The sequence below is a fragment of the Diplotaxodon limnothrissa genome, linkage group LG14 (genome assembly GCF_057381915.1).
Source record: "Diplotaxodon limnothrissa isolate DT_005_m linkage group LG14, D_limnothrissa_male_GT1.1, whole genome shotgun sequence".
Lineage (NCBI taxonomy): Eukaryota > Metazoa > Chordata > Actinopteri > Cichliformes > Cichlidae > Diplotaxodon > Diplotaxodon limnothrissa.
The window spans coordinates 31,060,279-31,075,610 of record NC_140609.1 but is presented as its reverse complement, the minus strand read 5'-3'; the positions used below and the strand labels follow the sequence as shown (position 1 = coordinate 31,075,610).

The 15,332-nt window shown below is 39.5% G+C and overlaps 1 pseudogene; it reads left to right on the top strand.

Moving 5' to 3' along the window:
* Positions 1–269: 269 nt before the first annotated feature.
* On the top strand, positions 270–1,208 carry LOC146619165 (odorant receptor 131-2 pseudogene; annotated as a pseudogene).
* Positions 1,209–15,332: the final 14,124 nt, after the last annotated feature.

Sequence of the window (15,332 nt, the reverse complement as noted above, 5' to 3'; positions counted from 1 at the left end):
AGGGATAAGACTCTTAAATTTCTCTAACTACAAATATATGTTAAAAAATCAAAAACGATTTTCAATTTTTTTGTAGTTTATTGCACTTTTTTGCAATTTATGTAATTACTATGCACTTAATGAATACATATTATTAAAATCTGGGCTATAATGGTTGTATTGATGTATAGCAACTTGAAATGCTCCCAAAAATGGCTCCACAGCATGTAAAAATATAATATAAGCTCTGGCAGACTTGGTTCTATGGTAGGTCTTAAAGGGTTAAACGTATGGTTGACAACAGCTCATTCATTGGTGTTGAATCCTCAATGCAACAACTCAATGACCAAGTCATCATTGTTCAGGTTTTGGTAGGAGTTTTCCTTTGAATCAACACTATGTTGATCATAACCTTTTTTATGAAGGACACCTTTTACAGAACTATGCGCTACATCTTATTTGCTGTCACATTACTGTCTGATTGTCTCATTTTAATTCTGACAGATTTGTTGCTGATCTTGAGCTATTTTCATTTATCTATACAGGTGTCATTGTGCCTTATTATGTTTGCAGTGTCATCCGTGTGTAACTTTGTCACACCATTTACTTTGACAGCAATGACCCTGGAACGCTATGTGGCCATTTGTATGCCCCTGCGTCATGGAGAGCTTTGCTCCACACGCAGCGCTCCGCATTGCATCCTCATCATTCACGGCCTCAGCTCTGTGCCCTGTATTTTGATTCTGTCTGTCTTCTTTGCATCTGTATCCTTAAGCTTCTTCACACAGTACCGGGTTTGCTCTGTGGAGATGTTCATTTTACGTAGTTGGCAGGGTCATCTCAGGTCAGCTATAAGTCAGTTTTACTTCTTGATTATGTGCATTATCATTGTTTTCTCTTATATTCAAATAATGAAAGTGGCCAAAGCTGCATCAGGAGAGAACAAAAAGTCAACACATAAAGGGCTCAGAACAGTGGCTCTTCATGCTTTCCAGCTGTTGCTATGTCTCATCCAGCTGTGGTGCCCATTCATTGAAGCTGCTGTCCTTCAGATTGATTTCATGTTGTATGTTAATGTACGGTACTTCAACTATATAATGTTTAGTCTTACTCCTAGATGTCTGAGTCCTCTCATTTATGGCCTCAGAGATGACAAATTTTTCCTTGCACTAAGATATCATGTCCTCTGTCACTTACACAGGAAAAAATCTGTTGGGGTTTCTAACTAACACCACATGATTCTACTAAAGAACAAGATAGGAACTGAGCTTTAATGTAATGATAAGGAACTAAGCAAGCAGTATATGCTCTATCAATTTTGTCTCCCAGCACTTGGAACTTATTATCATGACACTCAGTAATTCTTCTATGCAGAATACATTGTTTAACTATTAACGTGTAACTAGTCCACTGTAGTAAGAAAACCAGTTGATTAATTGAAGCTTTAGTAACATCAAGGCCTCTGGTACCTTAATTTTGTAACTTTTAAAATGTTGCCCAGGATCATTTAATGATGATTTCAACATTAATATTTCAGCATTTAGAACACATTCAGACTGTTTGTAGCCTGCATTTAAAAAGCACTTTGGACTACATTTCATCCTGTTTAGAATTATTTTGGCCACATCTTCACTCCAACAAGATTCTGTGACATCTGTCTGACAACATGATGAATGACTGATCACGTTGTGTTTTAGCTTATAACTAGATTAACACATGGCAAATGCTTCATTGCAGGGGAGCTGGCTGACAACCTGACTTACTATCGACAGAGTCATAGAGTTAGAAGGATGTAGCTGATAAATTTTATTTAGAGATCATAATTATGATTTTCCAATAGTCACTGTCTGTATCCTTACACTGATGACTTTTTTATTGTTAAAATGCAAATGTTAAATAGAATAACAGCTTAACATCTATCTGGGACTTCAGTTTCTACAAACATAAACTTCTGCAAATTAATGTGTTCCAACATTTGCTTTAATAATGAATACAAATATAAAGAAAGGTGAGTGTCCATCAGCTGGTTCAGGAGGGTTGAGCCTTCTTTTGTTAAAGAAAACATTTCTAGCAAGTAGGCTAGGTTACCATGGCAACATGTCTTATCTATCAGTCATGGAATTAATAAGCAACATTTTCTTAATTTTTCCTTCAGTGTATCAGTTCTAATCAGCTGTTTTGCCTTATTAAGCTATGTGTTTTTTTGTGTGTGAAATTTAATCTGTTGTCATGTTTTTATTCTGACAGCAGCAGTTAACAACAACAACAACAATATTTCACAAGGGGTTATAGCAGTTTGTTTTTCTCTAAAGGGATTTAGACTCAAAACAGAAATGTGTTGATAATTAGCTGATCGTGTGATGATTAAGTGGTTCATCAATTATTTATACAGTTCCCCTGTGTTGGGTTCTAGAAGTTATACTATTGAACTATTGCTTCATTTTTATATTTTCTTAAGATGTCAACATAGTTTTAAAAACTATTATTGGCATGCACGTTATAGTTTATTAATTTGAGACTCTTAGAAAATTGTACCAATAAAATTAAGTTCACTGTATTTGTGCAACCAGAATGAAACAAATAATTTCTTTACATTCTTATCAATCTTGCAGTAAGTTATGTTTTTAGTAGCATTTGCATGTGTGTGTGTCATTCTGCCTGTAATTATGATAGCTTGAAAACTTTTGAGTGAACCTTGATTTAACTTTGAAGCGTGTAGAGTGGGATCATGTTAACAATTCAATAAAATTTGGACTACATCCAACAAGGTCTTCAATGTCAACTTAATGATATCTTGGTCAACATTTGAAAAAAAAAAAAAAAAAGCCTTATAACTTAGAAACTATGATTGTTACAAGTGTTGTATGTATTGTCAACATAAAGAAAGTACTGTATAAAGATTTAAAAGGTCAAATGAGAATAATGCTATATAGAGCTATTTAAAACAATGTTTCTTACTGCCATTGTTTGTATTTACAACATAAAAAGACATAGGAATTATAGCTGGGGGATACCAAATATCTCACTATTTTGGACCTTTGAGCTCTTCGTCGTGGTTAAATAAGGTCAAACTTTCACGTGGTCACACTTTTATACAATGTCTTTTGTCTTTAAAACTATGTTCAAGTTCTGCTACCTTTATTTAAAGGTAGCAGAACATTTAGAAAATGATACTGGTATACAAGGATTTTTTTTCTGTATTTCCTAAAACTGGGAACCCTGTATTTCCTTTATAGTTTATGAGCTGAGTGCACTATTACTATGTATTCTAGAAATTCTACTCAAGTCCCTCATTTGGATTTTTCAATTCATCTTGTGGTCTTTTTTCATGTCGAGCCATGAGACACACTGAGAAAGAGATACATCAACTAATAAATGTACTAGTGAATGGTCATTCTAAATGATTACATTTTCAATAAACAGAAATGAGTAATTGATTGGATTTATTGTGAATTTAATTTTTTAAAAAGATTTTTGCATTTTTATATGTCTTTGTAATCTGTGATGATGTCAGGAATGATAATACAGGACCCCAAAACCAGCAGGTAAAAATGAAGTCCAGGGTTAGGCTAACCATAACCCTAAGCATTCATTCATTGCAAGCAAGCGCAAATGTAAAAACTGAGCGAGAGGGGCTGCTATTGTGTGTGTGTGTGTGTGTGTGTGTGTGTGTGTGTGTGTGTGTGTGTGTGTGTGTGTGTGTGTGTGTGTGTGTGTGTGTGTGTGTGTGTGTGTGTATATGGATAATAGCAAACACTGAAATAATTTTTTTGCACGCAGCAATGAATTTTGTTCACTCAAATTTAGCTTTTCTTCGCTCAAAATAAATTTCTCCTCAAAATGCAACACTTGCACCTGCAAATTCTCTTTACGTGCGCTCAATTTTTTTTTACGTGTACTCAGAATAGTGGCACAAAAATAACGCCATATTAACATGCTTAGGGTGAAAATTCTCCTTGTCACAAACCCACTGTTACGAGCAAGTCATACTGAATAATAAATTGGCTGAAAGAAAGAAAAATAACTTCATGTGAGTGCAGGCAGAGGCCAGCACAAATTCCATTTACATCGTACATGCTTCCTTTAGCCAGTAATATAAGAAGGCAAAACATACATTTTCATTGCTATGCAGATGATATAGAGCTTTATCTATCCATGAAGCCAGATGACACTCACCAATTACTTTGTCTTTTACATGTGTGTTAAAGACATAAAGGCCTGGATGACCTATATTTTCCTCCCTCTAGATTCAGATAAAACTGATTTTATTGTAATCTGTCCTAAAAATCTTAACAACATGGTGTCTAATCAGATACTCACTTTAGATGACATAACCTTGGCCTGTTTGAGCAGGATATGTCCTTCGGTGCACATATTAAACAAATATGTACAACTGCTTTATTGCATTTGCACAATATTTCTAAAATTAGAAACATCCTGTATTAGTGTGATGCTCATAGTAACTAGTTCATACGTTTATTACTTCTAGGCTAGACTATTGGAATTTTCTATTATTAGGTTTTCCTAAAATCTCCCTAAAAATCCATAATCCAAAATGCTGCAGTGAGAGTAATGATAGGGAACAGAAAGAGAGGGCATATTTATCCTATATTGGCTTTTCTTTATTGGCTCGCTGGTATATCCAGAATCATATTTAAAATCCTTCTACTCTCATGTAGGGTCAAAAATAAATTATGCCCCATCTTTTCTTAAAGACATCTTAGTGCACTAGCCCCTGAATAGAGCACTTTGCTCTGAGACTGCTGGTTTACTTTTGGTTCCTAGGCTATTAAAAAGTAGAATGGGAGCCTTCAGCTCTCAGGCCCCTCTTCTGTGGAATGAGCTTCCAGTTTGGATTTGGGAGAAAAGACACTCTCTTTAAGTTTAGGCTTAAAACTTTTCTTTTGATAAAGCTTATAGTTAGGGATTGATCAGGTGAACATGTACCCACATGTAGCTACTCTGCAATAGGCCTAGGCTGTTGGGGGGCTTTCCAATGTTGCTTTTTCATTCACAACTTTTCACTCTCTATGTAGACTGCTTTGCATTCAGTCATAGTTATTTTCATATCTGCCTCTCTTCCACATCATGTTTTTTGTCCCTCTTCCTCTCCCAACCCTATGGCAGATGGCTACCATTTCTTGAGCCACAATTGCTCATAAAGTGCTTCAAGCTGACTGTTGTGGTGGCATATAAATAAAATCAAATTGAGTGAGGTTTCACTTCATTAGCTCCATTGTTAAATCCAGAATTGAACTTAAAACCCCTTTACCCATTTACAAGTAATATGAGTTAGTTAAAATGCATGCTTAATCATCCAGGTAATGAAATCCCCCCCAAAATTGCTGTCAGGGTCAGGGTTCCTGGGTTGACTCAGTGTTTTCAGTTCGTTTATGTTCCCTGTTCCACTCCTTGTGTGTGATTAGTCAGATTCAGTTCAGCTGTGTTCTCACATCTCTCATCATTATCACTCTTGTGTATTTAAGTCCTTAGTTTCTCTCTCAGTTCATCTTGTCATCATTGATTCCACATGTGTTTTTCAGTCAGTCAGTCAGTCAGTCATGTTCTGTTCATCCTGCCTATATAATAAACATCATCCTCAACCTTCAGCAACCCATGAGTCCTGCGGTTGGGTCACCTCTTCCGTCTCTCCACACTGCGATGCCCTGATAATTGCAGGTTTGGAGAAACCTGGAGTCAGCTGACACAGAGGAAGTAACTTGGAGGAGTGATTAAATATTTTTCCCACCAAAAACACAATATCCAGATGAACAGAATGTTGTTGTTTTTTTGGGGTTTTTTTTGCGATATCAGTTAGTTACCCCAAAGAAGGCACATTACAAAAATTTCAATGCAGATAAGTATATTAATGACGTAAAAGAAATTCACTGGACTGACATCTGCCTCGAGAATGACCCTGATAGGGCATTATCTATGTTTATTGAAAACTTTTGCTACCTGGCTGATAAACATGCCCCCTTAAAAAGATTTACTGTTAAAAAGAACTATGCACCTTGGTTAGATAACGAACTTAAGGTTGCAATGTCAGAGAGGGATATAGCAAAAGCAAAAGCACATAAGTCTATCAGTCCACAAGAGTGGGCAAGATATCGCGAGTTAAGAAATCAAGTAACTAAATTGAATAGGCGTAAAAAGAAAGAATATTATCAACTTAAGCTCAAAGAGGCCAATAAGGACAGCAAAAAGGTGTGGAAAGTTTTAAATAATATAATGGGTAGAGATCTTGCTCCGGTGATGCCTCACATCCACACGGGTGGTACGTTTATAAGTAAAGCCAAGGATATTGCCAATTATTTTGTGAATTATTACAGCAATAAAATAACAAATTTAAAATCTAATATGAGCAAAGGCGATCCCACCTTATCATGTCGTCTTATACAGGATGTTATCATGAATAATAAACTATGCCAATTTAAGTTTGAGGCAGTGAACGTGCAGATGGTAGAGCGCTTATTGACATCACTTCCTGACGATACATCCTCCGGTTCTGATGACATAGACAGTAAACTGCTCAAAGTCGCAGCCAAGTTTGTGTCCCTTCCTATATGTCACATATTTAATAAATCTCTGGCATGCAGCTTATTTCCATCGCAGTGGAAAGAATCGAAAATAATTCCGATTCCTAAAAACAAGAATGACATTTTTAATGGTGTCAACAGCAGACCTATCAGTCTGCTACCCATTTTAAGTAAAATTATGGAAAGGATTGTCTACGAACAAATTCAACATTATCTAATAGAAAATCAGTTACTCACTCAGTTTCAACATGCCTACAAACCTGGTTATTCCACCAGTTCAGCTCTCATTCACATGACAGATAACTGGTACAAATACCTAGATAAAGGGAATTTGGCCGGGGTGGTATTTCTGGATTTTAGTGCTGCATTTGATTTAATAAATCATGATCTACTGATAGATAAACTAAAATGTTATGGATTTTCACCAGCTGCTTTGTGCTGGATGGAAAGTTATCTGTCTGGAAGAAGGCAAAAGGTTTATTATAATGGTTATTTCTCGGAGGGCCGCGAAATGAACTGTGGTCTACCCCAAGGCAGCTGCCTCGGTCCACTTCTCTACTCAGTTTTTACAAATGATTTGCCGTATGTCCTGGATAAATCTCATCTTGTAATGTACGCTGATGATTCCACCATGTTTTATTCAGCCAGTAGCCACTCTGAATTGACAAGCGTATTACAACTAGATTTGCTGAATGTGTTTGATTGGATAAGTAAAACCAACATGATTATAAATGTGACTAAATCCAAATCCATGTTAATAGGAAGTAGAGCACGTTTAATCAACAGTCCACAACTAAATCTTTCCATAGCTGGATCGGCATTAGAACAGGTCACCCAGATTAAATTACTTGGTGTTACCATAAACCACCACCTTTCATGGTCTCAGCACATCAATTCTGTTATTAAGAAAATGGGACAGGGCATAGCTATAGCTAGGAAATGCTCCTTTTATATTACTTCTTCAGTTATGAAAGATGTCATTAACGCATTAGTATTATCTCATCTAGAGTACTGCTCAATCATCTGGTCTGCAGCTAATAAGACAGATCTGAATAGACTTCAGTTAGTCCAAAATAGGGCGGCCAGATTAGTGTTAAGGTGTTCATACTATACAAGTATTGACAAAATGCATGATAAACTTTCTTGGCTTTCTGTACAAGCTAAATTATACTATGGCTTACTTGTATTTTTAAAGAAAACAATACTGTTAAACACACCACACTTTTGTGCTCAGTTGCAGTATCCAGATGAAATTCATAATCATGCCACACGATTCTCAACCAACCACAATTTAGTAATTCCTCGTGTTAAAAGTAACTTTTTGAAAAACTCTGTTATATTCAGAGCATCGTTTCAGTGGAATAAGTTGCCTGAGGCAATAAGAGAATTGGCTTCAATTCATAATTTTAAAAATCACCTAAAAGCCTATTTAGGCAGTTTTTAATGTATTTGTAAAAATTGTAGAGGGTAATATCACTTGTAATGGAAATTGTGTATTTTGTTTGAGTGTTTTGTTTTGGTTTTCTGCTTTTATATAATTTTTAATATTCACATGTTTACATTTCAGTATTGTAAAACTTTACTGTAGATCTAATTGTTGTAACATTTTATTTGGAGATATTAGATGGCTTGGGCCCCAGGAAGACTAGCAACCACTGTTGTGGAAGCTAATGGGGTTCCTTATAAATAAACAAATAAACATTTCCAAAAGTAGAATGAGAAGCAGAGGGTTCAGCTATCAGGCTTCTCCCCAGTTCATAAGTCTGGCTTTAGAAGACAAATGGTTTCTCTAATTTTATAATTAGGCTTAAAAATTACACTTTTGATAAAGCTTAAAGTTACACCTAGATTACATTGGCTTGCAAAAGTATTCGGCCCCCTTGAACTTTTCCACATTTTGTCACATTACAGCCACAAACATGAATCGATTTTATTGGAATTTCATGTCCCAATACGGCTGTGTGCAGGCAAGAGTAGGACCCAAACGCAAACTCGCAGAGACGAAAAGCAAACTCAAAAAATACAGCTTTATTGCTGGCGTGGAAGGGAAACAGAGAACAAAACTAAACTGGGAAAACTAATACCAACTCATACATGGAAACACAGGGAGAATCACACAGCTACGATGGAAGACGCGACACTGACTAAGCGAAACATGGGGCTTAAATACACTGAGGGATAACGAGGGGGAATGAGCCACAGGAGGAGAGCACAGCTGGGAGTAATTAGGCAGGACGAGACAAGGGAAGCAAAACTAGAAACATTAACATAGGACACAGACTGTGAAAGTAAAACAGGAAGCACACTGACTGAACTCAAGACATGTAAACTTAACAGACTGGGGAGACAGAACATAGGGACCTGAAACATGGGACAGAAAGACACAGTAGACACAACATGAACATAACGACGCCACAGGGGAAGAGTAAAACAAAACGCAGGAACACAGAACCTCTTTCAAAATAAAACAGGAAATATAATGAAACACAGACATGACTACATGAACTTGACAACATAAGAAACACAGACATGAAACACATGAAGGACAAGGGTGACTTAACAGGGGTTGAAAACACAAGGGGAATCTAATAAACAAATTAACTTAGATAACCTAATGAACTTAAACATAAACCATAAACATCAAAAATAAACTAAAACTTAAAACGCTGGGTCAAAAGACCCAGGATCGTGACATTCCACGTGAAAGACCAATATAAAGTGGTGTACACGTGAGAAGTGGAATGGAAATCATACATGATTCCAAACATTTTTTTCCAAATAAATAACTGAAAAGTGGGGTGTGCGTAATTATTCAGCCCCCTGACTCAATACTTTGTAGAACCACCTTTTGCTACAATTACAGCTGCCAGTCTTTTAGGGTTTGTCTCTACCAGCTTTGCCCATTCTTCTTTGCAAAACAGCTCCAGCTCAGTCAGATTAGATGGACAGTGTTTGTGAACAGCAGTTTTCAGATCTTGCCACAGATTCTCGATTGGATTTAGATCTGGACTTTGACTGGGCCATTTTAACACATGGAGATGTTTTGTTTTAAACCATTCCATTGTTGCTCTGGCTTCATGTTTAGGGTCGTTGTCCTGCTGGAAGGTGAACCTCCACCCCAGTCTCAAGTCTTTTGTAACTCCAAGAGGTTTTCTTCCAAAATTTGGCTCCATCCATCTTCCCATCAACTCTGACCAGCTTCCCTGTCCCTGCTGAAGAGAAGCACCCCCAGAGCATGATGCTGCCACCATCATATTTGACAGTGGGGATGGTGTGTTCAGAGTGATGTGCAGTGTTAGTTTTCCGCCACACATAGCGTTTTGCATTTTGGCGAAAAAGTTCCATTTTGGTCTCATCTGACCAGAGCACCTTCTTCTAGTGATGTGTCGGTTGTGAACGAAATGGCTCTTAGAGCCGGATCTTTGAAGTGAACAACGCGAGCCCTTTCTCTCACCCGCTTTCTCGCACTTTTTTCTGCTTCACTCCGCACGCGAGCCATATATATATGTATACATATACATATATATACTAGGGGTGCAACGATACACAAAATTCACGGTTCGGTTCGGTTCGATACTTTGGTGTCACGGTTCGATATTTTTTCGATACAAAAAAATGTTCATGCCTTTTTAATTTGTCATTTATTAAAATTATAAATATATATTTTAACTCAAAAGTACAGTTTCTTTTTCCTCAGATATTTTTATTAAAGTTTCTGCATCCATTTTTACAAAAGACAAATTGAACAATATGCCGTCAGTTTTTAAATTTAACCCTAACCCTAACCCTTGTGCGTGTTTTTTATTTTGACAGCGAATGCACACCCGCGGACCACTTATGTGCAGCCCTGGTTATTTAGCTCGTCATATTGCAGCCACAGAAATTCTTTTGTCCATGAAACCATAAAGCTGCACTTTCTTTTTGCCTTATCTACACTTATTTGTCATAACTTTTCCGTTTTGTGGTAAGCTTTTTGATAGGTTTGTAGCTTGAACCTATTCGCTGGAACGTTGAGGACAATATAATTACACAGCAAGCAAGACACGAAGTAGGCAAAGTTCTTCATGTTTCTCGTGCACGGGAGAGAACCGGACAAACGCCGTTCCTTCGCTTGAACCCAGTTGCTCTCGTCCGTTCTCCCGTAACACTGCTCTTTTATTGAGGTGACATGAATATGCATAGGTTCATTAACATATGACGTCTACATACACACAAAGAGTACCTTAGATAAGATAAGATAAGATAAGATAGAACTTTATTAATCCCTCAGGTGGGTTCCTCTGGGAAATTCGATTTCCAAAAAAGCACAGCACCGACAGAAGTTACAGAGTTACAGAATATTATATACAGTTGTGGTCAAAAGTTTACATACACTTGTAAAGAATATAACATAATGGATCTACTGAGTGTCCCATTATTTCTAAAACTCTGATTTTCCTCTGATAGAGTGATTGGAACAGATACTTCTTTGTCACAAAAAACATTCATGAAGTTTGGTTCTTTAATGACTTTATTATGGGTTAACAGAAAAAAGTGATCACATCTGCTGGGTCAAAAATATACATACAGTAACATGAATTAGCAATTTTGGTGACTTAGAAAGTTGTCAGTGAACTGAGCTTCATAGCATGGCCTCTTAACTTCTTCTGAGTGATTATGAGTGACTACAGCTGGTGTCTTCTCTTAGACAGGTTAAATAGGGCTCATTGGATACAAACGCCCACAAATGCTACAATGGGAAAGTCAAAGGAGCTCAGCATGGATCTGAAAAAGCGAATTATTGACTTGAACAAGTCAGGAAAGTCACTTGGGGGCATTTCAAAGCAGCTGCATGTCCCAAGAGCAACAGTGCAAACAATTGTTTGTAAGTATAAAGTGCATGGCACTGTTTCATCACTGCCAAGATCAGGAAGAGAATGCAAGCTATCACCTCCTGCTGAGAGAAAATTGGTCAGGAGGGTAAAGAGTCAACCAAGAATCACCAAAAGGCAGATCTGCCAAGAATTAGAAGCTGCTGGAACACAGGTGTCATTGTCCACAGTTAAACGTGTTTTGCGTCTCCATGGACTGAGAGGCTGCCGTGCAAGAAGGAAGCCCTTGCTCCAAAAGCGGCACCTTAAGGCTCGACTGAAGTTTGCTGCTGATCACATGGACAAAGATAAGACCTTCTGGAGGAAAGTTCTGTGGTCAGACTAAACAAAAATCGAGCTTTTTGGCCACAATGCCCAGCGATATGTTTGGAGGAGAAAAGGTGAGGCCTTTGACCCCAAGAACACCGTGCCTACAATCAAGCATGGTGGTGGGAGTATTATGCTGTGGGGCTGTTTTGCTGCCAATGGAACTGGTGCTTTACAGAGAGTAAATGGGACAATGAAGAAGGAGGATTACCATCACATTCTTCAACATAGCCTAAAATCATCAGCATGAAGGTTGGGTCTTGGGCGCAGTTGGGTGTTCCAACAGGACAATGACCCCAAACACACATCAAAAGTGGTAAAGGAATGGCTAAATCAGGCTAGAATAAGGGTTTTAGAATGGCCTTCTCAAAGTCCTGACTTAAACCCCATTGAAAACATGTGGACAATGCTGAAGAAACAAGTCCATGTCAGAAAGCCATTAAATTTAACTGAACTGCACCAATTCTGTCAAGAGGAGTGGTCAAAGATTCAACCAGAAGCTTGTGGATGGCTACCAAAAGCGCCTAATTGAAGTGAAAATGGCTAAGGGACATGTAACCAAATATTAGCACTGCTGTATGTATATTTTTGACCCAGCAGATGTGATCACTTTTTTCTGTTAACCCATAATAAAGTCATTAAAGAACCAAACTTCATGAATGTTTTTTGTGACAAAGAAGTATCTGTTCCAATCACTCTATCAGAGGAAAATCAGAGTTTTAGAAATAATGGGACACTCAGTAGATCCATTATGTTATATTCTTTACAAGTGTATGTAAACTTTTGACCACAACTGTATATATATATACACACACACACACACACACACACACACACACACACACACACACACACACACACACACACACATATATATAAATACAGAGACAAATATAAATAAAATATACGAAGGGGATAAATAGAATAAATAGGAATAAAAAATAAAAATACAAGTGAATTGCACATTTCAAGTATTGAGGTCTATTGCACTGTTGACTATTTACAAAAAGTATTGCACAAAAGGTATTGCACAGTGAGGTGAAGAGGCACTACAGCTTAGTTGTTCCCCCCTCCTTTGTCCTCCTGTCTCCCCTCCCTCTCCCCTCCAGAGAGGAGTTAAACAGTTTGATGGCGTGTGGGACAAAGGAGTTTTTAAGTCTGTTAGTTCTTGTCTTGGGGAGAAGCAACCTGTCACTGAACAGACTCTTCTGGTTGTTAATGGCCGTGTGCAGAGGATGCCTGGCATTGTCCATAATGTTCATCAGTTTCTTTAATGTCCTTTTCTCTGCCACTGTCACCAGAGTGTCCAGCTTCATGCCGACCACAGAGCTAGCCTTCCTGATCAGTTTCTCCAGCCTGGATGAGTCCTTCTTTGCTGTGCTGCTCCCCCAGCACACCACAGCATAGAAAAGTACTCCAGCAACCACCGACTGGTAAAACATCCTCAGGAGCTTCCTGCAGATGTTAAAAGACCTCAGCCTCCTGAGGAAGTACAGTCGGCTTTGTGCTTTTTTATACAGGTGCTCTGTGTTGCATGACCAGTCCAGTTTATTGTCCACCCACAGCCCAAGGTACTTGTACTTGTTGACCACCTCCACCTCCTCCCCCTCTATCTGAACCGGCAGTGGACCTGCTCTAGACCTCCCGAAGTCCACAACCAGTTCCTTAGTCTTTGAGGTGTTGAGTTGCAGGTGGTTTGTGTGACTCCATGCGACAAAGTTCCTCACCAGACTTCTGTACTCCTCTTCCTGATCATCCCAGATACACCCCATGATGGCTGTGTCGTCTGCAAACTTCTGAATGTGGCATAATTCAGAGTTGTAGCAGAAGTCAGAGGTGTACAGGGTGAAGAGAAGAGGGGACAGCACAGTTCCCTGTGGTGCTCCTGTGCTGCTGACCACTGTGTCAGACGTGATGTCCTTCAGCCTGACGTACTGTGGTCTGTCGGTGAGGTAGTCGGAGATCCAAGCGACCAGGTAGGGGTCCACCTCCATCCTGTTCAGTTTTTCCTGAAGCATACAGGGCCGGATGGTATTAAAGGCACTGGAAAAGTCAAGAAACAGGATCCTGACCGTGCCTTTTCCCCCATCCAGGTGTGAGTGGGCTCTGTGTAGGAGGTACAGGATGGCATCCTCCACTCCGACACCTGCCTTGTATGCAAACTGTAGTGGGTCCTGGGCATGTTGTACCTGTGGTCGGAGGAGGTTGAGGAAGAGCCGCTCTAGAGTTTTCATAAGATGTGACGTCAGTGCCACCGGTCGGAAGTCATTCAGCTCATTGGGCCGGTTCTTTTTGGGGACCGGGACGATGCAGGATGTCTTCCATAGGGCGGGCACTCTCCCCAGTCGCAGACTGAGGTTGAAGACTCGTTGTAGCGGCTCCCCAAGTTCAGCAGCACACGCCTTTAGCATCCTAGGACACACCTTGTCTGGGCCTGCTGCCTTTCTGGGGCAAAGCTTCCTCAGTTGTCTCCTGACCTGATCCACTGTGACACTGGGAGATGTTTGGGAGGAGGGGAGGGGGGGAGATGTCTTGCTGCTGAGAGAGGGATTGGAGGGGGGTGTCATGGTGTCAGGAAGGGGGGGAAGCGAGGGAGGTAGGAGAGTGGGGATTGGACTCTGTAGTGAAGGTGAGGGTGAGGGTGGGGGGGGTTGTGGGCTGGTCAAACCTGTTGAAGAAGTTGTTGAGTTCGTTTGCCTTCTCCACAGTCCCCCCCACTGTGCTTTTCTTGGTGTTGTGGCCTGTGATGGTTTTCACACCATTCCAGACCTCCCTCATATTGTTCCTCTCCAACTTCTGTTCCACCTTCCTCCTGTAGGTGTCCTTTGCTTCCCTCAGGCAGCGTTTCACCTCCCGCTGTGCTGCTTTCATCTCCTCCTTCACTTTGCTCCTGAAAGCCTTCTTCTTCATGTTGAGGACAGCTTTGACTTCCTGTGTTACCCACGGTTTGTTATTAGGATAACACCGTACCGTCTTAGCAGGGGCGACCGTGTCCACACAAAAGTTGAGGTAGTCTGTAAGACAGTGTGTCGCCCCCTCTATGTCCTACCTTGGCTTTGTGTGTGTGTGTGTGTGTGTGTGTGTGTGTGTGTGTGATCTGTGTGAGGTCAAGATGTGACCCTGTGAAGACTTCCCCAAAGCTGGTGCCAGGAGTCTAGCGGGTCCATCTGAACAAAAGGCTCTTATACTTAAACAGATATACGTGTGTTTGCTATGCCATATATCAACAAGAGAAGATATGGATCTATGCCAGAACACTCTGTAGATGAGTGAACGCACCCCCCTCTTCATGCTACACAGAGTTGTTACAGACCTCCTAGGATGAGACATTCTTTTAATCTACAAATGATTATATACTTCTAAGCATATATGAGTAAATATTTCTAAGCATAAATGACAATGAACAATACAAAACCTAACACTTTTCTTTGGCTGTCACTTCTTCACCCTGACCTGTCTTATTTGGCTCAGCAGAACTAAAATATATATCCTGCTGCTTTTACACACGCACTCACATAACGCTCAGCGATTCTCTGCGTGATCAACCTCTCACATGTTTAAGCTTGCTGCCGGAGATTTCACTTGTCATGTTTGCGTAGTAAGCTAACGATTAATAAGACGATGTCAGAGGAATTGG